The sequence below is a fragment of the Lagopus muta genome, chromosome 5, assembly GCF_023343835.1.
Source record: "Lagopus muta isolate bLagMut1 chromosome 5, bLagMut1 primary, whole genome shotgun sequence".
NCBI classification, from domain to species: Eukaryota; Metazoa; Chordata; class Aves; order Galliformes; family Phasianidae; genus Lagopus; species Lagopus muta.
This window is the reverse complement of record NC_064437.1, coordinates 26,000,134-26,024,694: the sequence shown is the minus strand read 5'-3', so window position 1 is coordinate 26,024,694 and position 24,561 is coordinate 26,000,134. Positions and strand designations below refer to the sequence as shown.

The 24,561-nt window shown below is 51.0% G+C and overlaps 1 protein-coding gene and 1 long non-coding RNA gene across 3 annotated transcripts in view; one reads left to right on the top strand and one right to left on the bottom strand.

Annotated features, from left to right (window-relative positions):
• Positions 1 to 16,000, bottom strand: part of TNR (tenascin R) — a 51,984-nt gene extending 35,984 nt beyond the window's left edge. For both annotated transcript variants that reach the window (XM_048944138.1, XM_048944139.1), the window contains exon 1: positions 15,705 to 16,000. The gene's annotated coding sequence lies outside the window, so the exon portion shown is untranslated. The remainder of the gene's footprint in view (positions 1 to 15,704) is intronic.
• On the top strand, positions 18 to 2,835 carry LOC125692955 (uncharacterized). Its single transcript, XR_007376946.1, has 3 exons — positions 18 to 81; positions 215 to 410; positions 504 to 2,835. It is a non-coding gene; the product is annotated as an uncharacterized LOC125692955 (long non-coding RNA).
• Positions 16,001 to 24,561: the final 8,561 nt, after the last annotated feature.

Here is a 24,561-nt window from a genome sequence, read left to right as displayed (position 1 = left end):
TGTAAGAGCTGGCTACACTGGGGAAGGATCTCTTTTGGAGATCGCTCTTGTTGGAGTCTTCTCAGTAAGCCTAGGACAGGGGTAAGATTTCTATCCATTCTTCTTTAGTGTGATAATCTGTTTAGCCTAACTTTCTTGTATATTTCTTAATTATAGCATCTGTGTATTCATTGATTATACTCCATATACTGATTGATTATGCTCCTGCCCGCAGGGCACTGTTTCTCAGGAACCTGAAGCACGTTTGCTGATCTGTGGGCATTGACAACAGCCAAGATAACACCAGTAACGTATCTTGCATGCTGGGGAGTTGATCTCATTCAGTTATTTTACTCTCTTATTCTCTCTCTGGTAATTCCAAGAACTTCCTGAGCTTGTGCCCAGATGCTGATACCCAAGTGAAAGGAGAGGTCAGCCCTCACCCCATGGAATTGCCCTTAACTTGGATGCTGCATTTTGCTTCTTCATTTTTTTTATTATTATTATTTCCCTCCATTGAGCAGCTCTGTTCCACACTGACAAGCAGATGTTCTGAACTCTCTGCAAGGAGCTCTGAGCATTCTGGCCAGCCCTGTACTGGAAACATGAGACATCCTAATTCTTCTATTCAAGCAAAAGCAGCACCTCAGGGGTGAGAGCTGGCTGCTGTAACTCCTCTTTTAGGCACTATTTCTCTCCTTGATTTTCACTGCATGACACTGCTCACAATTCATCATTATTTACCAAGATTGGAGCCTCTGGTGATGACACCAATGGGATTTTTTCACCAACTTCCCAGGGCAGCCACAACTGGTTGGCCATTAAAGGATCTATGTGCAAGTCAGCCCTGGAGCCAGGCCAACTTTCTCTTTCAATTTCCCCTCCTTTTCTTCACCCTCACTGCCTGTTTTCCCTTTGGGAGACCTGTTGTAGTTTAGTGTTTCTTTTTCTTTTTTTTTTTTACTTTTTTCCCCTTTGTTTTTTTTTTTTGTTACTGTATATAGTGGAGTTTGATCTGGCAACCAGCCAGGGGACCTGCAATTGCTTTGTCCTTTGGTGTGCTGGGTTAATTCGACTTCAAGTTTTTCTATTGAGAAGCTGATTAAGACCAAAGCAAAAAAAAAAAAAAAAAAAAGCCACATCTGTAAGTGGAAGTAAACCTTTAGGTTATCTCAGAGGCAATCTCCTTAGTTCTTTTCTTTCTAGCTCTTCACCTTGACTTTTCTTTAGTTGTTAGCTCTTTCATTTCCTTCACAGGTGCTTGAGGCACTTAAAGGATGCTTCTCCCTTTCCCAGGCAGATGCCACTTTCAACTCACCAAATTGTACCCCTTAAAAGCAGAAGCACAACTACAAAGGTTATAGCATTGTAGTCATGCTGGCTTGCTGATAAAGGGAGGAGGCACTGCCTAGAAAATACCAGCAAATGGCAAGAAAGAATGGGACTTTCTTCTAAAGTTTAGTAAGGAATTGGGAACGGATGACTTGGATGCGTACCAGCCCTCAAGAGAGTCAGCATGGGGAGGTAGGTGGGTAAAGGGGACTTTTCAAACCCCGGGTCTATCATTACCTGTTGGTAATGGAACCTTCAAATCCACCAACACCTCATGGGAAAGTGATACAGCAGCATGGAGTTGTTCCATTCTTGGGGTGTATGAGGATAACATCTCATTTCCAATGATTTGGGAAGAGCTACTGGAGAAGCTGCTACTCTGGCTTTGATTTGGGCTAATAAACAAGAACTGCTTGGGGGGGGGGAAAAAAAAAAAGTAGGATGTAATTTCAGGAAATAAATCACAAAATAATGGAGTGCACAGTGCCAAGAGAAGGGGAGTGAGAACAGCAGAATGAGGATAATGGTCTGCAAAAAATCTCTGGGAACTGGTAGGTGACATCTCTAGGGAAGATAATCTGAGGGATGAAGAGAGCAGGGAAGCTGGCAATTACCTAAAACGACTGCATTAGAAGCACCTAAACAAGCCATCTCGATGCAGAGGGACAAGAGGAAGGTGGCTAAGAGACCTGGTGGATATGAGGCCCTAAAGGAGTTGCAGAGAAAGGGAAATGAAAACAGGGACCCAGCAATGAGGAGAGCAGATGCACAGACACAAGCAGAACACACTCCAATACGCCATCAGTTTAATGGCTGTGGAAAACTACTTTCTAAGTGCATGGGAAGGAGAACGAGAGCTAAGGAGAGCCCAAGCTCTTTGCTTCTTGAATGGAGGAGAGCCAAGAGTCGCAGTGCAGGAACCCTGTGTGGGCTGAGCTTCAGCCCTCCCTCCCATCCAGCTCATTAGGACAGGCTTCAAACCAGCCTGGAGGAGAACATCCTCCAGGGCATTTAGAGTCAAGTGTGCTCATGGCAGCAGGGCATGCCCCGAGCTGCCTTCACAGAGCTAATCCAACCTCTGGGGCGTGCAGGGTTTCTCCAAGTCCTGCAGGAGTGGTCTGGGAGCGTCGTGGTGGGGCTGCACAAGAAATCACCTGCAGGAACTCAAAAATGGCCATTAATGTGACTGACGGAAGGGCTGGGGACCTTGTGCTGAGCTTCAGAAGGAGGTGGGTGAATCAGATGCTCTGCCTCATTCCCTGCAGTTGTGCCAGCATCGCTGCAAGCCGATGAGCTCACTCATGTGTCTGTCCCAGCCAGTCACTGCCACACAGTGCAGCCCAAAGGGCCCATCCCTGCCCAGCAGCCACTGGCTCGTCCCAGTCACTGTCATCTCCGCTGCAGGCGCTCCTCATCTTCATCCCTGCCATGGGCTGCCCTCCATCCCCGTCTCTTGGGTTCAGAAACCTGAAGAAAACCTCAGGGTTTGCTCAGGGCTTGTTTTCCATCTCTTCTGCCCTTTTCCTCATACTACAGCACAGCATCCCCGCTGCCCATCACCTCTGCGCTGTGTCCCCAGGGACCACAGTTCTGCCGTGCTCTTTGCATGTCTGTGTTTGTCTTAGTGGTTGACCCCTTCAGTTGATATTAGCCTCCTGGTCACCTCCACCACTGCCTGTCACAGCCAATTAGAAATACAGTCATCTCTGCATCATGGTCCTCGTTAAACCAACCATCCCTTCTACCTGCTGCAGTCGTCACCTCATTATAACTCCATTACCTTTAACAACAACTCCATTACCATCCATTATCTCTCTTATCATCTCCTTTACAAGGCTGTTATCTGCGCCTCCTCCTCTCCAGCTATCCCCTCCTCAATTACGATACCATTATCTTTATTACCTCCCCATTAGAGTCATAATTATTCCCATTACAATTCCAAGATCTGTGCCTCCATCCAGACACCCTGTGGTCTCCAGCAGCCCCATTACCACCACCAGCACTGCTCCTCGTTGCCTCCCTTAGGTAGCACTGTAACAGCCTCCCTCCCTGTATTCCTACTCATCCCCATGCCGGCAGCTGTCTTTTAATTATTTTTCACTACAGTTTTATTGTGTTTTGCTGTTATTGCTTCCTCTACCAGCCCTTCTGCTAGAGTGCTGCGATTGGAATCAGTACCTGGGTGGGAGCTGGTGCTCAGGTCTGTGGTGTTACAGCACTACGCTGACTAGCACTGGCCCTGAGTGGGTATCTTCACCCCATCCTCCATCATAATTCCAGCATTTCTACATCTGCTGTAGCCTAATTACTGGCATTTTCTTTCCACTAGCCTCCTGCTCATCCCCATTGCAGCTCCCTGCTGGGCAAGGCCTCTGCTCCAGCCACCAGAGCTCCTCTCCTCCTGCCTAGGCAGAGCAGCATCCCCAACCCTCTCTGATTTCCCATACCTACAGCTGGCAGCAGCTCCAGGCACAGCTTAATCTCTTCATTAATCCCATTATTGTAGGGAAAGAAGTGTTTCATTTGCAGAAGTACCGACTTCCCCAAACTCCCAACTTTCCCAAATTCTCGTGGTGCAGCCCTGAGCACTGCATCCCGTTGGTGCTCCTCTCTGTATGGCTGCTGTACTTTGGATGCTGCCAAAACCATTCGCCTGTGACCACAGCACCTTCCCTAAACCACCCCATTCACTCAGAAATGATGTTGGAAGGCTCTTCCATCAGCCCTGATAGGAGTGTTTTTTGCTTGGCATCAGCACCATACCTGTGGTTTTTGGGGTCTGGCAGTGCTGTATCTCTCTGAGTCTCATGGGAATGGTTAAGAGTAGAGCAGAGTTTCTTAAGAAGTCTGTGTGGCTTATCCAGAGTGACCAAAGCATCATAACACAGCTCTTTGCTTCATCGCAGCCCTTACTCTGTGTGTAGGAGCGCAGAACATTGCCAGCTAAATCTGTGAGCACCTAAACCTGGCACTGGAGAAGGTGCTAGGATGGACTTCTCCATCCTTGGGGCATCATCTGGGAAGATGGGACTGTATGGGGGAACGGGAGGAGCTGTGCAGGGAAAGGGCACCATTCTGAGAGTGCTGAGCTGGAGTGCTCTGCTCTGCCTGTCAGCAGAGGAGTACATGGAATCAGTGCAGTTACAAAGAGTCACAGAATCACCAGAGGGTGGGGAGACTGCCTCACTGGAGAGATGCAGAGAGCTGAACCTGCTCGGTCCATCAGGAAGATGGAGAGGTAGCTTCATTTGTTCGCATAAGAACTGTCAAGGCAGGGAAACACTAAAGAAGGTACTAAAGAGCTCCTGAGCACTGAGAGGAGAGCAGAGAGAGGCGGCAGGGAGCGAAAGCAGCAGGGCTGGGGATGCGAGGATGCCCACTCTGTGTGCGGGCAGTGCTCGGTGGAGCTGATGGACCCACCCCGCTGGGACCGCGGGCGCTGGGAAGGGCCGGCGGGTAATTAAGGCTGCGGTGCGAACCGCGATTTCGATCGGGTTGGAATACCCTGGGGTTATTTCCCACGATCGATGCGAGTCATAAATAATGCATCTGCGGTTGGGGGGGGGGGGGGGGGGGGGGGGGGGTATATGTGTGTGTGTGGGGTGGAATGCTGCCTTTCTTTATCAGATGCAGAGCTCTGAGTGGATCGGCGGCACTGGGAGGGAGCACGGCTCAGAGCTAAGGGTGAAAAAGGGGAATAAACACATGGAGGAGGTTTGGCTAATTCCAGCTCTGTCGAAGCAGACCAAAGGGAGATGGTGCAGCTACTATTTCTAGATTCTGATAGGGTGGATATAATAGAGGGTGGAAGGGGATTTGGGAGTCAGAGGGAAGGATTTGGGTGGATGGGGCACACTAAGTTCCCTGGCTTTCAGCTTCCATCTGGAGCCTCAGGTTGCCTCTCACCGAGCATCAGTCAGACTTGCCCAGGGGATCTGCCTGACTGCCACCGTGGTCAGGTAATCCTTTGCCAGGAGACTCTTCAGCCAGTCCAATTCATAAGTCAGGGTCTTAGCCCACATGGCCCCATTTTCCATCTCCTGCTCTGAGTTTGCTGCCAACCCATCATCACAGAATGGGCAGGGTTGGAAGGGGCCTCAAGGATCATGAATCTCCAACCTCCCTGCCATATGTAGGGCCACCAACCTCCCCATTTAATAATCAACCCTCCAAGTGCTCTGGGAGCAAAAACTGGGATCTGGCTCATCTTGGTGCAATCATGGCTCTTTACCAAGAGAGTGGTGAGGTGCTGGAACAGCTGCCCAGTGGATACCCTATCCATCCCTGGAGGTGTTCAAGGCCAGGTTGGATGGGACCCCGGAAAGCCTGAGCTGGTATTAAATGTGGAGGTTGGTGGCCCTGCCTGTGGCAGGGGGTTGGAGATTTGTGATCCTGGAGGTCCCTTCCAACCCTGCCCATTCTGTGATTCTATGGTGCCTTTCCCTGCCTTTCTATTTCCAAAAATGAGAGATCTAGAACTGGTCTGATGGGGACAGGGCTTTCCAGTCCCCTGGGCTGCAGCCCAGATGGTCTGTGCAGATTATTGCAGCCTCCAGGGCCACCAATCCCAAGCAGTTTGGCAGGGCTAAATTCCCTCCAAATGACAAAAATAAATAAAATCTCTCTGCATTAAATGCCGGGAAGACCATGAAAGAGCTGTGTACACAATGAAAACAAATACATGGTTAAATAACCTCTCCAACAGTATTTCTCTAAAATGCCTCTCTAAATAACGCAAAGTGAAAGGCTTGCTCAGCAGTGATTAACTTCGGTTCAGGAAGATGGTCTGTATCAAATCGTTACCGTCAGCTGATTAAAAATGAATTAAACCTAACAGAAAACAACTCCCAAAACATCATCTCGTCTTTCAAATGCAATTCCCAAATACAAATAATTGCAGACCCTACTGAAGGAGGTACCAGGAGAGCCCAAGGATGAAGCTGCTGATGGGACCAAGGATAGGGGTTGTAGGGGCAAAGGGGCTGCTGATAAGATTGAAGGAAAGTAACTCAACCTGGAGACTGTGCTGCCTTGAGGGGACATTTATTTCCAAGCTGTTGGTTTTGAAAAATAAAATAAATGAAACAAGGGGGAAGGAGCGCAGCTAATTTAGCATCATTTGTCTGCTTGGCATCTGGTAAAGGTCTGAAGGATCAGGAAGGACAAGCAGGTGGGAGAGACACACGCTTGTGCCAGGCTTTGGCATGGGTTCTAATTCCTGCCAATCAAGTTTAGCCAGCTTTTAATTGCCATGCTCCATGTGAGTCCACTAAATGGCAACGCTTCAAATATCGCTTCTCAAGGCAGATTTTCTTTTTAAGTAGTTCCAGTTTTCTTAATTTTTTTTCATCAGCAATTTCAAATTGGTTGTCTCATCATTGCCCCCCTTATTTGGAGTGACCAAGAGGCATCCCTCCTGGGGGTTGTGCCAGGGGAGGATTAGGTTGGACAGCAGAAAGAATTTCTTCATGGGGAGGATGGCCAAGCATTGGATCGGGTGGTGGAGTCCCCATCCCTGGATGGGAACATGGGTTAGTATGGTGGGTCTTGGTAGGACAGGCTGATGGTTGGACCTGGTGATCCTGAAGGTCTTTTCCATTACCTAAGATAGAGAGAAAAAGGAAGAACACCCCCACAATTTTGGAGGGGATGCATCCTGCAGCAATACTGTGCTGGTGACCCAGCTGAGGTGTCCACACATCTCCCATGTGAGCTCAGTGGAGGGTATGGGTCTTGAGGTAAGGCTGGGAGCCTGCTGGCAGGATTTCTGCTTCTTGGACACTGATCTGCACTGTTATAAAGCAGAGCCTCATTACCAAATCTAATTATAAAGGGGAGTAAATCACCTGGAATTTTTTTTTTTTTTTTTTTTTTTGGTGCTATTGGAGAGTGCTTTTGAAGATATCATAAAAAAGGATAATTGACAATCAAAGGGAGCCCGTCATTCTGACACATTAATAACAGCCTATTTTAAGCCACCAAGAACACGACTCAGCAGGTTGGGAAGTTGTAAAGCCATCACACAGTGCTCTGCCTCTCTCCCCATATGTGCCCCCTGAAAGCAGCAGAAAACCCAAATAGTAGTGCTAACAGCAGCACGTATGTATGCATATGTATGCACACCCAGTTCTTCCCAGCGTATGGATATGCTGGCACAGGGTTTTGGGGTATGCCAATGGTGTCGTTCCATGGCACATCCCTGCTGGGTGTCACTGCTCTTGGCCTACACAAGCATTCCTGCTGAGGGTCTCACTGCACCCTCTGCTTCTCTTCCCACCAGCAAAGCAAGCCTGTGCCCAGTCCTTCATGTCTGGGGACAACAGGGACCCTATCCCCATCCTCTGTGTAATGCTCCTGGTAATGCTCTCATCTCACCACTTCCATGCACTGTTTATCCTGCACCCTTTATTCCCCACCAATCCTCCCTCACCAGTCCCTTGCGCTCTGGGTTGAAGCCTATTTATACTCTTAACCTTTGTCTCTCTTTCCTCTGCCTCTTCGATCTGCCCATCAATCTTGCCTGCAGCCTCCATCACACCCAGCCCCACATCACCATCACCACACTCTCCATCAGAGCTGTGCGCATTTCCCCATGGGGCAGAGTGTGGTAGGAGATGAAGGGCACAGGGCCTCAGCATCCCATAGGGGATGGGCATTGCCCAATTTTCTTCATCCCTGTTCCTGGAACCTTGGCTGTGACATATTTGGGTGCTTTCCCTGGGGCCTGGGCCCCTTCCAGCCACATAAAGTGAACACAGCCAAAAAAAACCACATGTGTGCACTGAGCAAACCCAACCACAGGCTGCTCAGCCAAGTCTGGGCACTCATTTTTCCCCGGGCTCCCCCACATCCTATCCCATGAAAAGGTCTTTTTCAGTAGAGCATTACCAATAAACAAGAGGATCCTGCGATGGAGACATGGTACTAGGGAGGATAACAGCAGTGGGTACAGATCCCACAGTGCTCCCATTCCTCATGTTTGGGACAGGAGCTGAAGTGTTTAAGAAAACAGCTGCAGAACTGATGGGAGGGGAGAAAGCAAAGCAGAGCATCCACAGAACATCACCAAGATAGGGAGAGAAAGCACCAGTAGGGACGTGCTGCCTACAGCAGGAATTTTCTTACAGCCACAGGTAGTTAATGACTCGATTTGTACCACAAAGCCCTGGAGATGTATCTCTTTTCATCCCCTGGGTGTTCTGTTTAACACAGCCTCTTGAATTATTAATCCTGTTAGGAGCAGGATTCGTGCTTCTTGCTCCAGTGCTGGGGTGTTCCCCAGCTTCACGGGTTTAAAATAAACAGCACCGTGGTCCTGGATGCATGTTGGGGTGTTAGGAGTATCACCATCACTCCCGTCTTGGTGCTGCAGGGCATGCACAGCCCAACCCAGCCACCGCATGCATCCCTGCTGCATCTCTCTGCCCACAGCGGCGGTGGTGTCTCTCCTGAAATCTGTCCTGTAATCTGTTCTGAAATCTGTCTATCTGATCAGGCAACCCAGACTGCCTTACGAGACCAAGCAGCCTTGTTATAAAGTCACTGGTGTCAACCTGGGGTGCAGGACAGTGCCACATCCAAGAAAGCACAGTTGGAAGAGGAAGCCTGCTTGAGCTCGAATCCCTCACTGCTTCCAACCTGGGTCAGCTGTGCTGCTGGGTGGCACCAAAGTGGACATGAGATCAGCAGACCCAACAACCAGGATCTAATTAAAGCCTCTAATCGAGGCCTCTTTAATTCGATGATCTTGTGGGACGAGTCACAAGACAGAGGAGAAAAAAGAGGAGAGAAGTTTGTCAGAGAGATCTGCTGCACCATGAGCAGATGGGGCCTTACCAAGGCCCGCAGAATGAGGAGCAGGGACAGCATCACCTGTATGGGTACCACTGGGGCCAAGTAAAGCGTCATCACATCACCACCCATTTCCATGGGTGGAACTAGCCCTGCCTGGTGCTATTTTAAGGGAACGGCTGCCTTCCCATCACCTTCCTTCTCCCTGCACTTCCACTGCCCTCCCATCAGCCCTTCCCCACACGGCTCTCCCCTCCATTCTGTCTCCTTACCTCAGCCCTTCTCATCTCCCAGCCTTTGTGCCGCTGTCTGTCTCTGCTCCAAACCCTCCTTATCTCCACCTCTCCCTGCTCCAGCTCTGTTTACATCACTAAAACACTTGTCCAGGTCAAACACGTTTTCCTGATAAACACATTTCCATTGATTGCTGGGAAGAAAATCCTCCAGAGCAGCAGATTTTGCACTCTGGGGATCGATAACGAAAATCCCCTTTACCCCAGCTCTCTCCATCCCACAGGCTGTGGAGGTCCAACATCCTGCAGGGTGATTTGGAGGGAATCAAAGGGAGAGGGCAGGGGTGGTGGGGACCTACCTGTTGGTGGGGTCACTCCAGCTACCATGGAGCGCAGGTGACAGATGTCCCCCAGCTGAGCCCTGGGGTGTGTGAGCAGCCCTCAGTGTGGTCAGCTAATGCACTTGTGAGGGGGAAGCTCATGCATTTCCACAGCGAGTGGTTTAGCTGTAAATCCGCAATCGATAAGGAGAAATTTAACGGGATTAAGCCTTCTGCTTCTGCTGCAGAAGAGATGCTCCCCACCAGGGTTCCCTCTCCCGAGCCACTGCCATGGGATAAGACATGGCCTTTGGTACCATGGGGACTACCATCACCTCTTCAGGGTGCAGGGAAACGTTGGAGCGAAACCACCCGGGTGTAATGCAGAGATGGAGCTCTTCCCAAGGGCAAACCCACCCCATGGGCATCCATGGGACTGGGGGGGCTCCTCTCCATGCCCCCCACCCAGCTGCACACCCGTGGTGCCGCCCAACCCCTGCCCTGCTGGGATGGCTTTTTTAATTGGATTGTGACAAACATTTAATGCCTAATAGAGCTCACACTGGCACAGTTAATTAAGGATATGACTAATCCAATTCACTCGTGGGAGCACAGGAGGAGACGAGCAAGAGCAAGTGCATGCATGGGGGGCAGTGGAGGGGAGGGATCCGGATGGGGAATGATCAGCTCAAACACTACTGCTCTTCCTTTTACTCTCTATAAATGATGATGAGGGGCTTTTTCCCCCTTATTTTCAATTTCCCCCTTCCTCTTATGTTGAGGCCGAACACTGCGGGCTCTTCGTGAGCATCCCTGCTGCGGGTGGGATGCTGAGACCCCAAAGCGTCCCCGCAGCCGGGCACGTAGTGCCGGCCCAGCCAGCTGTGCCAACATCTGTATGCCACTCACTCCTTGTCCCCCCGGAGTTTATAAATAAAACAAACGGAGTTATTTTGGCCCCGTGGACAGGGCTGTCTCCTGCAGCACAAAGCTGCTCTTTCTCCAGCCCGAGTTCATTGTTATTCCCCAGCTGAGAACAAGACACGGATTGAGTGAGGTCCCCATCTGCAGCGGGCAGCCAGAGAGAGACTCTCTTCATATTAGTGCCTAATGCAATAAATAGAGCTTTTCAATGAAGCTGGGATGGAAACAAAAGCCCAGAGTGGGGAAGAGAGTGTGGCAAGGCTGGGGAGGGAGAGGGAAGGGGCTGAAGCAGGAAGATGGAGATGGATGGAGGATAGAGGATGGAGATGGAGGTGGAGATGGACTGAGAATAGAGGATGGAGGGGGAGATAGAGGATGAAGGTTGGAGATAGAAGATGGAGAGGGAAAATGGAGGATGGAGTTGAGCAGAGCTGTGAAGCTCTGTGATCCAATACTGGACCACCTTCTGGGTCCAGTTTTTCTAGTTGGTGCACCAGGAAAGTAATGCATCCCCAGGCATGCCGACCCAGGCTGGACAAATGAGGCAATGCTGATCCTGAGTGGAACATCGACTCCCTCCATAAGTCTTGCCTTGAGCATCATCAAAGCCATCTGTTCCCTTGCATGAAGTTGGGTTCAGATGTTGGATGCAGCAAGAATCCAAAGCCCTACAGAAGGCAGCAGTGAGGGAAAGCAAGGAGTGGGGCTTGGGTGGTTGTTTGCCAGGATGCAGCAGCAATGCAACATCCTCTGTCCTGGGGACCCCTCCAGCACAATCCCACAGTAGGACACAACCCTTGCAGGTAGGACACCATGTTCCCATCTCCAGCATCACCCTTCAGCTGGATGCCAGGGACACTGGCTGTGCCAGTTGTGGCCAGGAAGTGAACTATACATTAATCTTTGTTCCCCACCATTAATCTTCATTAACACAAAGCTAACACAGGGAAGTAGCACTTCAGGAAAATGATGGATTCACACCCAATTTACTGTCTCTGAACCCTAGTGGGGTCAGGATGCTGCCACACACACAGGGACCATCCCAGCCTCTATTGCTGCAGGGATGCTGTGTCCCCAGGCAGCACTGTAGATGCTGCCCATGGGGGCAGAGCCACCAAAACCACACCTGCCATCCTGATTCAGCTGCTGGGAGAGGTGCACTTCAGTTATTAATGAGGAATTACACAGAGGGCTCATCCCTTCTGCAGCTGGGAGTCCCCTGAGGCACTCCTGCCCTGCCCCCTTGTAGGAAATAATTACTGGCGTTAAAATTATTTACTGAATGAAGCAATTCTTCCAGTGCTATCTCAGAACTGTTTGTCTGGTTTGCTCTGCTTCTAGTGCTACATAATAGATTAGCTGGGTAATTACAGCTGAGTTTAAGGCTTGCACTTTGCAATGGGATTTTCTTGGATACCTTGGGGCGAGGGGGTCCCATTATTGCCAGCTCGAGCAGTTCTTGTGGACACCCCACTGCACCCAAAGGGAAAACAGCCAATCAATCTCAATCAATCCACGTATAATTAGCAGCCGGGAGCCCTGGCTGGCTAACTTGAAGGCAGCCAGCCTCTGTTGCAGGGCTGTGCTTCTGCTCAGGGATGTGCTTCAGCAGTCGAGCTCGTTTTCAGACATTTCTGCTGATGAACATGATTTCAGCAGGAAAAAATGGAAGGGGTTCACTGTTCAGTGTTTCCATTTTTAAAAGGATGCTTTGGGACTGAAATGGGTTGGAGGCAAAGTCTGAAGACCCAGGGCATCCTCGTTCTTCTTGCTTGCCAACCCACACCCACTCCATTCCCTGCTCAGCACATTTGGCCCTCCCCAAATGCACCCTGTTGACTCAGAAGATGGCATCCACCAAAGGACATCTCTTCACTTGGAGGTCCATAGTGACAATTCCCAACAGTGGCGATAATTCTGAGCTCTCCTTTGGGGATGAGTGAAGGATCTATGTATGCTTCTAGAGACAGGTGTCTCAGAGAGCACATCCTGTTGTCCCTTTTGCTAAGAATTCTTGGGGTCTGGGCCCCTTTGTGCCCCCCATCTGACCACAGAACATGGATAGTTTGGGAATTCAGCATCCCCATAGCAGCAAACCCAGCAGTAGCCATCCGTGGGAAATCAAAAGGACCACTAAGTGCTGCCAGGCACACACCTGGAGAGAAAGACCAAAACCCAGCTGAAGAGCAAGAATATTTCTATAAACATCCTTTTAGCAAGAGCAGAATAGCATCTCACAGCAGGACCTTGGTTCTGCTCACCACCCAAAGGCAGCAAGCATCACTTGGACCTGTCTATAGTGGGGGACACCCAATCAGGTCCTCTTGGGATGCTGGAGTGTCTCCAGTGATGGGAAGCCATCAGAGCTAAGGTAACATTGAGACAACTCAAGCAATGGCCCGACCATCTCCCAGTCCAGGGTTGGGTGCCATCCTGGCTGTGCCTCCATTCCCTGCCTGGTTTTGGAAGCAGGGCAGCTCCTGGCGCTTCCAGCCCTGCCATTTTCAGCTCCCCCTGCAAATTTGGGGAAGGGGGGGCAAGGGGGGGGGGGGAAGATCAAAGAATTACCTGGGGCTCATCAGGAAGCAGCTGCAAGAGATTGTGAGGGGTAATTATAAAGGTAAAGTGAAGGATTTTGAAATCAAGCTCTGAGATGAGCACACAGAGGCAGGGGGACTTGGAAGAGGCAGGAGAGCCCTGCACCAGGCATGGTTCTGACCCTGTCCACTGCACCCAGGCCAGCACACTCAGGAGCTTTGGTCCCCTCATGATTTTTGTGGCCGTTGCCACAAAAGGGCTCCATGCCTCCTGTTCTGGGAAGCCCAGCACCAGACCCAGCACTGCAGGTGTCACCTCAGAAGGGATGGATCACCCCTCGATCGGCTGGCTGGCAATGCTAAGGCAGCCCAGAGCACCACCACCTTCTTTGCAGCTGGTTCATGTTCATCACGGTGTTCACCACAGCTACCAGGCTCAGTTCTCTATATGAAACTAGGAAGGCTCCCTCTGTCCATCCCAGAATAGGATTTCTCCAACTACCCCAAGCTTTGGCAGAGCTTTACTTTAGTACTCAGAGAACACCACAATAAATCAGTTTGTGCAACTGAGACAAAACTGCATGTTGAGCTTTAGGGAAACCACCCTAAAAGTCAAGGAGCCAAGGAGCCCCCTGGCATGGACCTGCACAGCCCAGCCCCTTGGCAACACCTGTCCATGTGCTCCACAGAATCATAAATCATGGAATCCTTCGAGTTGGAAGGGAATTAAAAGTCATCTAGTCCAACTACTCCGCAATAAATAGAGACAAAGACAATGGTGTGGCAGGGACGTAGGCTGTGGGACGATGGTGCTGGTTTTCCTCTGGTGTTACAGCAGATGCTTTTGGCATGGGCAACACCGCCAGAACTCCAGCATGGACCCAGAAGTGCTCTGCCATCAGGATGGGTCTCAACATCCTCATCCTTCAGCTTCACTGTGAAGCTGGGAGCCGTGCAGGGAGCCACAGCCTCCTCCCCTGTTTTTCCTTCTCTTTTCCTTTTCTCCTACATTATTACTCCTTTACAGCCCAGCCTGTCGCTCTCTGGGCAGAGGGGTTGAATAGCTCACAACAAAGCTGGGGGCACTCAACCCTGCATGGGCCCCGTGCCCCTGTGCCACACCGTCAGGGACAGCGAGAGGCAGCATCTAATGACATTGACATTTCATTTCTCATTATAGACACAATTAAAAGCAGAGCGGATTATAAGCTGCTGCCACGCCATGTCACCCTGCTGCTGGCTTTATCCCTTCTGCTTGGGCAGCTCCGTCAATGAATCGACTCCTTCCCCCTCCGCGCTGGTGGCTCCTTTCTGTTTGTTTATATAACACGCCCAAATGCTCACTTTGCACCCTCACTCCTGTACTCACTAATGAACATTTGCTCGGTGCTCACCGCATTCGCCACGCGCTCTGGGATGATGCAGGGGGGCTGTGGGAGCCCAAGGCCCCTCTGCTCCCCCTGCCCACCCCACACTGTCGCTCCCTGTCTGGTACTCCCCTGCACGAGCTGGGCACAGCCACACTGGTCCCAGACGGCACGCAGACCTGGCTAAAGGCGGGATGCTCAGCTGGGCAGCATCCCCCGTTGGGCTTAGCATCCTCCTCTCCCCAGGGCAGATGCTTTCTGCCTGGAGCTCTAACAGGTACCCGTTCACGGAGCGTGCCTAATTAATCCGTGCCTCGGCAGCTCCCACGCATCGCTCTCCCCGCCGGCTCGGCAGCAGTAACCCCGCCAACAGCGCTCTCTCCCCGCTCCGGAGCCGCTGCTCAGCGCGCATCCCGCAGCTCCCAGCCGGCCCCCAGCAGCGCATCCCGTGGGCAGGAGAAGGGCACCGGGTGCTGGGGGAGGGACACGGAGGAAAAAGCCCTCTGGAGCTCGGCGCGGGGTGCCAGCGGAGCTGTTTCCTCTATTTGGTATTCTCCAGCTCCACGAAGCGTTGGAGCTGCTGTTTAAATCTCCGTATTTTGTTCTGAGAAGCCGCTCCAAACCCGCAGATTTGCCCCCCAAACCGTACGTGCCTCCATTCGGCTGCCATCGGGGTATTCCCGAGTGAGCAAGAGGAGAGGTATAATCTCCTTCAAACTTTAATCAGAAAGCGGGGATGCGGGCAGCTCGGCGCAGCCTGGAAGAGCTGCGGGGCGGAGATGGGAGGGCAGCGCTGCGGGGCTGGGTGCGGAGGGCAGCGCTGCGCAGGGGATGCTCCCTGCCCGCCCGAGGACGGCTGCGACTGGTACAGACACGGCACCGGGAAAAGGGGAAATAGGAGAGTGGTGTGGGAAGGAGCACGAAAGGGAGATGGGGAGAGAGTGTGAGCGATCCCCCCAGCACCTCCTGCGAGCACGCAGTGAGATGCATTCCCCCTCTTCTCCCCACACGACGCGGGGGCTAAGAGCCCAATTTCTTTTAGCCTCATACCAGCAAGAAAGGGAACTTGCAGAAAGTGCGGGCACCTTCCCCCCGAAAGCGCAGCCCTTCCCCCGCGCAGCCCCGCGCCCGGGCCGCCTCCCCCCGCTCCCAGCCCCGCGTCGCCCCGCAGCGCGGAGAGCCGCAGAGCGCGGAGCTGTCCGCGGTGCTGAACGCACTCACCGGGCCGGGCCGGGCCGGCTCCTCCTGCCTCCAGCCGCCTCCTGCCGCCTCCTCCTGCCTCCTCCTTCCTCCTCCTGCCTCCCGCAACTGTCGAGGTGGAATTGGGGCGTCCCCTCTCCGGGGGGGTCCCCGGGCTCGGCCTGGCGCCTGCCTGGCGCCGGCAGCCCGCTACCTACTGTGGCAGAGCGGAGAGACCCTGGGACTGCCTGGCAGCCGCTCCCTCCTCTGCTTAAATTTCAGCGGCTCGCTTTTTTTTTTTTTTTTTCTTATTTTTTTTTAATTTCCTGCTCTCCCCTCTTCTCCCCTCGCTCCCCGCTCCGGGCTCTCCCAGCACGCAGCCACCTAGTGGGCAGAAGTGGGAGGAAAATCCCGCCCGAACACCCAGGCGGCACCGCTGCGGCTGCACCGCCTCCCCCCGCCGGCCTCGCTGCAGGGCGGCTGCCCCGGGGGAGGCATGGAAGGGGCAGATGGGGTGGGAGCCAGAAGAGCGCTGATGGGGAGGGAATGAAAAAAAAAAAAGCAAGAGATGCAAAGAATGAGCTGAGTTCTGCTGGGCTGGGAACGTGAACCATTGGAGCAAGACAACTCAACAAGGTTTGGGTCTTGCTGTTCCTCCTTAACAGCAGTGGAAACAGCCAGTGGTCTGGGGAGGCTTCCTGCCCGCAGATCATAGAAACACAGAATTGTTGGAGTTAGAAGAGACCTTAATGATCATCCAGTTCTAATCCCTCTACATCCTTCCAACACAACACTTTCCACTAGACCGAGTTGCCTTGAGCATCTTCAAGAATGGGGCATCCACAGCTTCTCTGGTCAACCTGTTCCAGTCCACCACCACCCACAGAGTGAAGAGTTTTTTCCTAGTCACTGAATCACAGAAAATCCCAAGTTGGAAGGGATTTTCCAGCTCCCTTCCCATGTAGGATGGACAAGGTACTGTATCGGCACCATGCCTGCCTCAGACCAGCTGCCAGACCTTGGGGAAGTGGAAGAATGCATGGCCAGGCTGGCACAAGGGATTTTTGCACCTGCCCTTGGCTTAATACAGGGAAAAATCCCTGAGTTCAGTAGTCCACACTGCTCCTATAGACACTCTTGCTGGTGACACCAGGAAAATGAAAAACAAGCTTGCTTCCCTGGTGCTTGCTGCCTCAAACACAACCAGGAGAAAGTTTCAACTGAATTCTCCTTTTGCAGGTTTGGAGCTGTTTGTGTATTCCTGACAAATCCTCCCAATTACCATCACTCAGCCCCCAGTATGCAGGAAAGATACTGAAGAGATTGTGAGGTTGTATTTTAACATATTCAGAGCGCTCTGATTCCTTTTGACTTCAGAACTTGGCTGAATATTCCTCGTAACGAGCCTGCCAATGCTTTATGCCCAACGAGGAATAGCAGCACTGTTGTGGGTTGATGTTTTTTCCCAGTTGAACTGGTGAACCAAAGTCGAAAAGAGCAATCTGACCTAATTATGTGTACAGCTTTGGACACAGCTCCCACAGGTGGGTCCTGTGCAGATCTCCTGGGTCCAACTACACCTTGGCATGGTGCTGAGGTGGCTCTAAAGGTGTCTCTGAATCCGGAGACGTGATTTCACTTCCCAGTGTTGCCATGCCATGCTGGGTGGATGGCTATTTGTTTGCAAGCAGTGACTGAGAGCCTTGATGTCCATCATTTTCTGCCTCATGCCTTCAAATCCAAAATGTTTTCCCACAGCGCTGGGTGAAACAACATCCCTAAGCATTTTGTTTCATCTTCCACTGGACAAAGACAGATTCCAAGAAGCCCCTTTGAAACGTACACCTCTGAATGTGGGCTTTATGCTTTTGCATTACAAAGAGGGCAAATCTGAAACGGAGTGTTTAATCTGAAAGACGTCTCACTTTTCTGTTTAAGAAATGTTCAAGCAAGGCAAAAATGTATGTACGTTCCTTGGAGCAGTCTAATGGAAAAAAAGCAGTAGTTGGGCATCGCTGGTCAGCAGCACTCAGCATCCCAAGGCAGGCCAAATGGTCACTGGATTGCTGGATCCCTTTGGGGTCCTGCTGGGATCCTGCAATCCCCACAGCTGGAGCAGCAGAGGCCACCACCAACAAAACCAGGAGTAAACTGAGAAGCAGAACACAAATCCCTCACCCAAAAAAAACAAGAACCCCAGTTGTGTGGCCAACAGGAGCAGCTCGAGGGCTGAGACTGTGGGCTGTGGATAATGAGAGGCAGAGAGCAGGAGCAATATTAAAGCAGTTTGAGTGCAGTCACGGAAGCAATAAACCCAAATCTTTAAATCCATCTAATGCCCTGTGATCAAATCCCAAATTTCCCGCTCCCGTGCAGCAGCTGCAGAGGCAGAACCTGGGGCTGGTGGGGAGAAGCAAACTCTGAGACACGAGGAGAGTTTCTCTCCCTCGGATGGCACGCAGTGCGTCCAATTTTCATATAAATATTAATATTATTGCATGGCCTCACCGTGTGCTCATGCTGTGGGTTGCAGCCGACACCGCCGTCTATAAAATGCTTATTACCAGCAGATAGCTTTCTGAAAACATCCAATAAAGCCATGTTTATAGATCATAGCCAGCACACGAGAAACCAAATGGATTTTTCATTTTGTGTTTGAGGGAAACGACCCAGTGCTGCTGCTGACAGCGTGGAGACCTGTTGCTCCTTGGGAGAGGCAGCTTTAAAAGAAAAAAAATAAATACAAATGAAACCAAAAAAGGGACCCCCAAAGGGTTGGGGTTTGGGGAACAGTCAGCGGGCAGTGCTCCCATGCAGCATTCTCTGCTCTGGTCCCTCTCCCTCATCGCTTTCATGCTGTCCTGGGTAAGCGATGCTGACGTTGGCACTTCATCATCATTAAAGAGTCGTTGCTGCTACGAGCTCTTGATTTCTCATCTGTCCACACCGAGAGCATCTCCATCACCAGAATAAATTACTTCTAAAAGCGGAGGCAATAGGCTCAGCGGTGATGACCCGGGTCTCAGGGAGAGGCAGGTTGAATACAGGGTTACCCTTTGCTCACCCTGGACAGCCCCATCCCAGGGTAGCAGTCAGTAGCAACCTTCCCTTCTGCACCAACATTTCCCTGCACGTTTGATTTAATTGAACCCAGGCAAGTGGGGCTGTTCTCCTGGCCACTGTGCTCAGTGCCCAGGTAAACCTGTGATGCTGCAAAGCAAGGGCAGGCAAGTTTTCTTTCCCCATTATGGCCACACAGCTGCCTTTTTGGGTAATTTTCTCTTGCCAATCTTCTGCTTCGTGAGCTTTCCAAAAGCTCCTTGCAAGGAAACCTCCTTTCCCCCAGTCCCAGCCCACACCCCAGCCCAGCACTGCTGACTCCGACAGCTTTGCATAGTGCAACGAACGGCTTCGCAGGCTCGCAGTCAGACAAATAGCTCTGTAAACAGCTACAGGAAAAATTGGCACCCGGGGGACGTTGTTCCAAGGACCGCGCTAAATGCAGGGATTTTAAACCATGATTTTTATGGCAAACAAGCCCGACACGCTTGCAGTGGGAGTGCTCACACGCTGCCTTCTGCATCTCCATCCTCTCCTCGCCCTCAGGCAGAGGGATGTGCAGGTGGGGTTCCTGCAACAGGTTCCTGGGGTTGTTAAAAATGCAAAATGCCCTTCAGTGCTGTTATTACCGAGACAATTCATTCCGATGTTACAGCGTGTTAAGGAGCGTATTAAAGCAATTAAGCTCTGCGTTCAGGTTTAATATCTGGAATTAGATGAGGCTCTGGTAGCTCTGGGAGGGCTCCAGGAATAGCTGGTGGCTCATGGGACAGAGGTGGCCGCAGTGGGGCTCACCCATTGGCCCCATCATGTGGCACCTATAGCACTCCCTGCCCACCACTGCCTGATGGACAAGTGGGAAGCTGGAGCCTTCTCTGTAGGAAGCACAGTGCAGTACTGTTTGGAAGGGGGATGAATTTGTGCCCATTTCACAGATGGGTGAAACAGAGTCCTGGAAGGGTCACGGGCTGGGATCACCGACCCTGGGTCCTACAGACTCAACTTTCTGTTCATCATTGTGCAGCCCTGTTTCTCTTCAAACAGGCAACACACAGTGCTGGTGTTTCCATCTCTGGACTGCACATGGGTTATTAGGAAAAAAAAAAGATGATAAATAAAGATAAATGGAGGAAAGGGGAGCGTGCTGGCAGTCCTTCTCCATCATTCCTTTCCTTCCTTAAGCAGATCAAATTATGACCTGAAATCACTGAATACATATTTTATTATGTGGATAATTTAAAGGATAAGGGTGAGAGAGAATTCGTAAGGCGCAGTGGTGTTAGAAGACAAAGAGTTACCATTAATCTCCTACAGGGGGAGAAAAAAAAGAAAAGGAGAAAACGAATGGGAGGAGGGAAGAGAGGTGAGAAGCATCCATGGCTCACAAGCATCGTGGTGGTGTGTATGTTGCTCCTGAACAATTTTTGAGCCCTGTGGCCCCTGCTTGCCCTTGCCAGGGCTGTGCCCAGGGCTACAGCCTTGCGGTCTGCTGGGCTTTGGCTCAACTTAGGCGGCAGCTGGAGCATGATGCTGCCATGACTTTGAGGGGTTGCCCCTCCTCGTCACCCCTCTGCCCCTGCAGATCAATAGTGGCTTCGGGATGTTTGGCAGTCAGCACGGGATCAGGAGGAGATGCTGAGTTTGTGACTTAATATAAATAAGTCACAGGGTTGTCATGCATAGGGTGTGGGAGGCAAGGGTTGAAAAAGAGGGGGGCATGAAGACTTGACTGAAGAGGGTAGGTCCACCCCAGAGACCCACAGAAGGCTGCATGGCTCAGGGAAGCACTGAGAGATGCTGCGTTGGTGGGGGCCTGAGCACAAGACAAAGGGGCTGAATTCTGGCTTCAGTGGGATGTTATTTGCAGACACTCACATTTTCAGGTTGTCTTGAATGGGATTTGGTCTTCACTGCTAGCAAAGACAGATATCAGGTTGAAGGCAACTTTTGGGATTAAAAACATACATGCAACATCTGTATGTTTTTAGGAGCATCTGGAATTTAGAGTGCTGTTTGTTTCAGTGAGGACAAATGAGTTTCTCCCTGCCCAACGTGCACATTTCTTGGGTTCACACCTACAGCCTTCACTCCCCTCCTTGCTGCTCAAGTGCACAAAAACAATCCAATGGGGAAGAGTGGTCCCTGTAAGAAATAAAGGAGGGGCAATTCTGTAAAAAAAACAACCCCCAAAGCTTGTTTACCCACAGTGAGGCTCCTGCTAGAGGAACAGGAGCATTCTCAGGTCCAGGCCTGCTGTAACACTTGGCTGAAATGAGCCCAATGGTGTCTTTTAGCCCAGGGGAACACTGAACTTGCTCTTTCCCTGCACACCTGGATCCTGTACGCTGTCCCTTGGAGGGTCTGTTAGCAAAGCACAGGGCCAGAGGAGTGCACGAGCAGGCAGAGCTGTGTGCAAGCTGCTAGCTCACATTTTGCAAACCGCATTGCCACTGCAGCAATCCCCACAAAAACCATCCCAGGTGCAGCAAACAGGAATGAAACTCTACCCAAGCCCCCCAGGCTGCATGAGCAGTTTGGGATTCGTGTTCGGCTTGCACCACTGACTTGATTTCAGCTGTCACATGCTATTACTCATGCCTCCTAAGGATGGCCTGTATGTTCCTTTAATTTGAACGTCTCCAAATTATGTTCCTTGGCTGCCTGAGAGGATTTTAGAGATGAGGTGGCAGCGCTGCCCAGCTGCAGCTGCCAGCAGCCCCCAGCCTCATGGTAGGAGCACGGAGGGATTTCAAGGAGAATGTTGGGGCTGGAGGTGCTTGTGTCCCACAGCTACTTGTGCAAGTCCTCAAGAAGTCACTGCACGCCCTGCCCCAAAGGCTTTTTCCCACTGCTCAATTTTATAGGACGAGTTCTTATTCTGCCTCTGCTGCATAGCAATGGTGAATCATCATCCAGACCCAGGTTTAAGGGGGTGAAAGTTAAAGTAGGAACATAAAAATTTCCTGTTTTTGGAGCTAAGCTAAGATTTAAAACCACTGTTTTTGGTGAAGCTGACTCAACTCAAATGGCCTGTCAGTGGGGAGCAGGGAAGGCAGACTTGCTTTAACCCAAAGCAATTTCATTTCATTAACAAAGAGTGAAGACACAGAACAAATACCCCAGCATTGCCTCGTTGAGCTGAGAGCAGGTTGGGAAGACTCCCAACACCAGAACCCATTCTCAAAGCAGAACTAAAGCAAAGTGATGGTCACCAGCAGGCTGTGGGGATGGGCTCCGGTCTTTGTATCACAAATCCTGCCACACCACAGCTTCCTGGGGGCTTCAGCTCCTTGTCTCCCCATGTCATGGCAGGCAATGGGCTAGCAGGGTGCTTTCTTCCAGCCAAATGTCAGGGTTTGGCTGCCCTCTGGCCTCCTCCAACAAGGAGAAAGGAAAGACGACTTCCGAGCAAGGAAGGATTGGCTTTGCTTTTCCAATTATCTGCTGGTGTCTTTGCAACCTTCTGGAGTTAGACCAAATTAAACAAACAAGGATCCAGCATGCGAGTTGAACGCTGGCATTAGCAGCCTGCCTGCACTTGCTGCTGAAGAGCCCTGACATATTGATATTAATTTAAATTTCCCCTTGACCATCACTTTCGATTCCCTCCAGCAATGAACTTCTTTTTAGCACTGAAGCGTGTTCCTCCCACTCTCCTATTAAATGCTTTAAGATTAATTAAAAAGGTTGGCTTGCTGTGTAGCATTTCAAATCCCCTTTCTTGCAGAAAAACCCTTCCTCACCCAACAGCTCTCCCAGGGACACAAGCACTGGAAGCAAAAGCTGCTGTGGGGCAGCTACCAGCCACAGGCTTTGTCACTTTGGTCTTCCAATACAAGAAACTGTAAGGACTGCACGCACCTACCATCTGCAATTAATTTTCACAATGAGAGTTAAGCACTGGAACAAGTTTCCCAGAGAGGCTTAAGAATCTCTGTCCTTGCTCGGTTGAGCTTTTGAGCATCTCCAAGCCCTGGAGCAACCCTAACCAGCTTTGAAGCTCTGAGCAGGGGATGGAGCAGAGACTTCCAGAGGTGCCTCCTGAATTTGATTACTCCCCGACACTAAAAAACGCTGAAAACCTCAGTGGGGCCATGAGCCCAGGATGGAAAGGAGGCTGTTGAAGGCTAGCACGTTGCTGAAGGAACATAGCAAGGTATCAGTACACCAAGTGTGTGAAGTGGGAACTCACCAGCCATTAACCAACCTGCCTGGGGATGGCTTCTTCTCAAAACAGTAGATGAGAGCTTCTGCAGGTCTGTGCAAGAGTTGTTTGGACAGGGAAAACCACTGCCTCTTCCACAGCCTCTGCTAACTGGACCTGCTCCTTCCACGTGGGTCATCTGCAGGATCCTCACTTCTCCTGGCAAACACCACACACAGCAAACCAGTGGCTTTTGGATAGCGAGCTGCTCATACAGAGGACACGGGAAGACAACTAATTCAAAAGAAATTCAACCAAACGCCATTAAAAGATTATAGTAATTATATGCAACTTAATACACGTCAACACTGAGAGTTACCTGAAGGAAAGAAAATTAAGGGGATTAAAATAAGGAGCATATCACTTGTGACAAAAAGACAAAGACAAAAAATGCCATCAACCCGTGTTTATGAGCTGCTGTGTTTCTAATTAGGGCCAGACTCCGAATTTGCATTTTATCTTGATTGAAGCGGAATGAAAACCTAGAAAATAAAGGAGGCTAATGTTAAACTGTTTTCACTGCTTAATTCATGGAGTAACCTTACGGCATTCAAAATAGCTGGTTTTTTTTTCCCTTCTGTTTTCAACATCTCATCCTCATCAGAGCCATTTCAATTTAAAGTCCAGAGGACATTCAAGTAGGGAGCAGAGGAGGAATGAAGGCGGCTGCCAAGTGGCTTCTCGTGGCATGGAGCAGGGGGACAAGAAATGTGCCCGAGGGGTCCTGTCACAACACCAGACACAACAGCAGCAGCTCAAATCAAAACAAATCAATAGGCACCAATAAATGAGACAGGCTGAGGGAAACCCAGCATCCAAGGCAGGGAGGGTGGCAGATCTCAGGCACAAGCACCCATCCTAAAACGCAGTGAAAATGGAGACGGACTGCTTGGCAGGAGGCTGAAGGAACCCATCTTGATTCCTTCGACCACAGTGACCCTGGTGACTCACATGGCTGAGACCTGCAGCCCCGCAGCAAGGCAGTATGATCTCATGCTCTGTTCTCTCTCCCTGCTCTCCTTGCTCTCACTATCCCAGCACGTCAGCAATCCCAAAGAAACCCAGCACACACCGGGTGCTGCCTATGTGGCTCTTGGAGCTGAGTGCCCCCAGCTTCCTCCCAGCTGGACACAGCTTTCCAGAAGCCAGCAAGGATTCGTATCCCACTCCCTTCTAGCTGAGAGCTACAGCCTGCTGCAGCTCACTGGAAACAAGCACGAGGATTGGGTCAGGACAGGATCTGTCCTCAGCTCTGATGCAGAACTATGCAAAACCAGGCATTTACCACCTTTCATACACAGCAGGCACAGCTGCATGACTGGCGGCCCAAGCCTGCAGCAAGACCTTGCTGTGCTCACGCACAGCACACGAAACCCCATGCAGCAACCCCAAGCCTTGGAGGCACAAGTGAGAATGAATGAACACAAAGGGGCTCTGCTTGTGAATTGAAACGCTGCCTACAGGTATCACTGTGTGCATTGCACCTTCACCACATGCAACGAGAAAAAGCTGCTACACCCACCCATTCCACTTCCAGGCTTAACAAGTGCTGGCAGCTCCGTGTGACTGCTGCTCCTGGGGACCATCTGCACCTTCTTCCTCCCCCTGCTCTTCTGACAACAAAGCAACGACAGC